Raw genomic sequence first — 5,045 nt, forward strand, 5'->3', positions numbered from 1 at the left:
TCATCCAGCCAAAGAGAATTCACAAGGACCCTATCCAACTTCCAGCTAATCCTATTTGCACCAATCTGCCCTTGGAGCTTGTGGTTCTAGTTGCTTCCACTTCTTAAGGGTGGTTTTGTTCATCGATGTATAATTTTTTTCTTTTTGCCTTTCCTGGGTCTTTCTTATATGGGGTCCCTTTCTTTAATTTCCTACTCTTTGTTAAATATATTGATTATTCACCCAATTTCTTTTGTTGAATATAGTTATGAATAAAATAGCAAGTTACCCTCCATTCCAAGTTTCCTTACATGTTAATGAATTATGATCCAAAAGTCTCAAAATTGATTCTTATAGCCAACCATATGGAAAATTTATAAACTGATAAACATATGGTTGTGGTTCTTCACAAAAATGATGTCTTCTTAATCAAATAACACTTCAGAAATCAATTTATTGATTGATGTGTTTTTGTTTCTGAAATTTCTAACATCCCAAATTTTGGTAAGTTATGAATGTTTGAGGAATTATGTGATCCATAGCCTCTGGGTTTTTTTTTTTTTTTTTTTTGCTGCTCTTCTTGATTGGCCTTTTCTTGTTTTCATTTTCAAAGACCTTTTGGAGTAGGAAATACTTGTCAAGTTCATACTAATCCCACAACTATATGACTCTGGTCATACCGGAGTTGAATGAGAACCATTCAATTTTCACTGAAAGCAGTGAAGAACACTAAACACCCCATGTGAATGATCCCAATGAGGTACGAAGAGTTGAACTTAGAACCATATGTTTCCTGAGGCGAAGGTCCCTTACCAACTTGGCTACCACCTTGTGATTTGTTTTCCAATCTCCTAAAAACAATGAACACCTTCAAAAGAAAAGAGAACACAATTGGTTCTTGAAGATTTTAAATTGATCAATCCAATTATAGAACAGATGCCCCGAGAGGTCAAATATTGTGCATGCATTGTAAACACTAAAATTGTTCACTCAAAATTATCCCCTCTCATACAAGTAATGTGTTAGGTTCAAAACCACTCTCATAGTGTTCTTAGAAGAAAATTACCATTTCATCCTTGGAGTCAATTGAGTGCCAAACATTATAAGTTTGGGCTGAAACTTTACGAGTAGAAAGAAAACATAATTTTAAGGCATTTCTTAAAATGTGGTCGAGTTTTGACACAGCTTGGCCACCAATTCATCAAACCCTAGGTCTATAGGCCCTGCCTACTTCTGACACAGATCTAACTGTGTTAGTGGCCAAATTGGTGGTTCATTTTCACATCACTGGATAACACATTCAAAATATGTTACCATTCCAATCTCTATTATGGTAATGTATAATGTGGCAACCGTTGAATAAATTATCCAAGTCCGTCCATAGTTGTGAAATAATAATTGGTACATGTGAGCTGTTACACATAAGATGATTATAAGAACAAGAATTAAATCACAGATAATCGATTAATTTAAACAAATTGAATTGAGTTTAATGGACACATATCAAATGTTAAAATATCCACCCCAATATACTCTATTCAATTTTCAAGCTTTAGAATAGAAAAATAGTGTTTTTTTTTTCTTTTTTAATGCAATGAAAAATATATATATATATATATATATATATATAAAACCCTTGGTAATCACTTGGGTCAGGTGATGCTCTCCTTTAACATTTACCTTCATATCAAAGCAATATTTGAGGCAGAGTTTGAGGAGCTGGTGGAAGGTCAATATTATTCAATCTTAATAAATTGAAAGATATCTCCCTGTTACAGAGAGGCAAATCCAATTATAGATTGCTTAGCAAAAAATGCTACAAAGATAGGATCCTCGATGAGATGGTAAATTTCCCCACTTACATCTCTAAAGAGCTTGCCGCATTGATGCAATGGCTAGACTGAGATATAGATTCCAATAGTGTTGATAGCTCCCCTACTGATGGCAATTCGAAAGGTGGGCGGTTCCTATTTGCTATTGGTTTCATTAGTTGATTTTTATTTGGTTGTCTCTTTCCTTGTGATTTTCTTTTGTTTTCTCATTTTAGTATTTTATTAATATAATGGATCCTTTAGAAGAAAAAAAAAATTTGAATATACCACTACATGGTATCTATATGCTCAAATAAAATCCTCAAACCACTTTTGATGGTGAAAAATGTGAAATCACTAACTATGTAATGTGCCAAAACTTTGAAATCACTATTTAATGTGCCAAAACTTTAGAGCGTTCCAGTCAATTTTTTTTTTTTTTTTTTCATAAAGCTTCTAAAATAGAAAATTTCCCTTATGCTATATTAGACACTTCTTATTTTATCTACTACCGAAATTTCTTTCAACAACAACTATGTTATAATTTGTACACCTAAGCTTTCTTACCAATTCTTGCTGATTAAGTTTCCTATCCTCTCAAAGTTTACTTTCAATAGTCATGCAATCTGATCCGAAAGTCTCAAAATTGATTCCTAGAGAGGCATTTTGAATTGTTCTTAAAGCCAACCACATGGGAGGTTATTATTACCTCAATAACTGTATGGCTTAGGTTTTTCATAAATAAATATATCTTCAATTATATAATATTTTAGAACATTAACTTTTGGTCGATGTGCTTTTGTTTTAGAAACTTTATACAATTCCAGTTTTTGTGAAGTTAGGAATGTCAGAGGAATTAAACGACCTATAATCATATGGAAGGGGAAGTTTTGGGTCTCTTTTGTTGAACACTTTTTTTTTATGGAAGTACTTTTCTCTTTTTCATTTGAGATCACATCTTTTGGACAGGAAATACTTGGTATATGTTATACATTATTTAATATGTATAATCGTAATTGTGAGTTATAACAGTTTGTGGTAACTTTTTGAGAATGAATGCTATTTCTTGTGTGCATAGGGACTCTTGTAATAGTATGAAAAAATGATAATGAGAGAGGAAGAGAGGAAAAAGAGCTGATGAACCGGTCAGAAAGTGAAAATCAGGAGTAATTTGGGTATTTTAAAACAGTAAGGGAGAAGGAGAGGTATTAAAGTAAGGGAGTACTAGAAAAAAAAGTAGTAGGAAAGTTTCAGTAAATAGAGCCTAAAGTGTAGGGGAGTGATAGTAATTCCCCCACATCCCCTTGAAATTAATTGTTTGGTCTGAAAAGTTCCATTTGGATTGTTCACATGTAAAATATCGAAGTTAAGGCTCTATCCCTATTTATGGTCCACCATGCCAAGGTTCCTCTCCTTGAATTTTCAATGGCTTGCCCAAGTCTATCAAAGTTGAGTTGTTAACCAAATTTTGTGGCATTATACCTTAATGTAAGAAAAACATATTTAAGAAAAACATTCCCAATGGACGGATGATCATGTGGAGATCAAGTCCTTAAAATTTAAGCTCTTACAGACTTGCCTTATAGAACAATAGGTTCCTCCATTGCCCAAATATTTACCTTGTGGTAAATAATGTGCGGTCCAAACTTGTGGCTTGACCGGGGTCAAAGTTCTTTACTTAAATGTCAAGTTTGGGGCCTATTGGACTTGACACATGTCAAAATAAAGCTTTATATATCTATTTAAAATAATTCCTTTGTCGAAATAATTAAAACAAATGAATGTTTAAAATAAAGAAAAAAATTTCAATGCAAGGGAGTGTAAATTTTAATATGGCTTTGAAATTTGTAAGTGGCCAATCCAAGTTGCACCCCATTATGCAATTATTGGAACTACCACAGAAGAGTTCCATTGGGGAAAAATCTATTTCAGCTGTAAAAGACCATTTTTTTTTTTCACCCAATAAATCCAATTGATTCAAATCATTTTGACTTTTCTTTGTATTTTATTAGCACATTTAAAATAAATTGAAGAACTGAAATTAATTTGAGAAAATGAGGTTAGCTGAATAATATTGATTGATCCAAAGATGGGGAAAATTCCCTTAGGTCACTAGCCATACCAGCATCAAATGACCTCCCATACTTCCTAAAACTTTGAATACTAAAATTACCCCTACCTGGTTCTTATGCTTTTTTTAATTTTTCCCTCTTCCCCTTCACTTGTGCTCTCAGCTAAGGGAAAAGATTGTCTCCAACACCAACGAGCGTTCAATAATCCATCCAAGGGTTGCGATTGTTTGTGCGCACATCCCCAACTGTTGGGATGCTTGACCAAGCCATCCCAACCCTTGGATCCGGATCGTTGGATGCTCATTGGAGCATCAGTCGTTGAAGATGATTTGGATCCCTTGGCTAACCAAGTCAACATTCTAAAAAGAAAAATGATATGACAGTTTTCTCTCCAATAGCATTGGAACTCTTTGGTGACAAATTAAGGAGTAGCGTTTGTTTGAGTCTAGGGGTGTGTCATCATGGTCGAGGTGGATAACACCAGGATGGGCTTCTCTGTAGCGCTACAAGGCATGTAGCTCACATTCAACCACCAAAAATATACAGACACGTAGCCCAAGGCGTTCTTGATCATAGGATGTGTTCTACTAGGTGTGTAGCGCTATAGAAGATCTCAATCCGACCAGGAGTTGGGTTCTCTCCAAAATTTCTGGTCTTGTATACCATAAATGATTGAGTTATTAAAGATTCTCTTTGACTATAATGGTTGAGACTAATACAAAAAACTTAGCCAAATAAAAAAAGAAAGAGAAAAAGAACCGTGAAAGGCAGCATGGACCCCATGCCAAGACACATGGGAGGGAGAAATGACTGCCATGCCCCACATATAAAATGAAAATTTCATTGCTATTGATGCTTTCATGTGCGTTCCCATTGGTCTCTATTTTGATGTGAAAACCATACTGCATTATAGGGTATCCTCTCTCATAAATAAAATATAAACTGTCTAAGTGTAGCCTACTCAGTAGTCTAAGAGAACCCTTGCACTTATGAAAATAACCCAGAATTGAGGGTAATTTTGGTATTTTAATTTTTTTAGGGCTAAAGGGATGTTGGAAGTTTTCTTTTATGGTAGTCATAAAGAGAAGTTTTCACTTTTTCAAAAATTTTCCCTTTCTTATTTGTTGTTACCACACATTTTCCCTCTATAAATTCAGACACCCCCATCCCTCTGCATGTCGCA

Source organism: Macadamia integrifolia, chromosome 11 (assembly GCF_013358625.1).
Source record: "Macadamia integrifolia cultivar HAES 741 chromosome 11, SCU_Mint_v3, whole genome shotgun sequence".
NCBI lineage: Eukaryota > Viridiplantae > Streptophyta > Magnoliopsida > Proteales > Proteaceae > Macadamia > Macadamia integrifolia.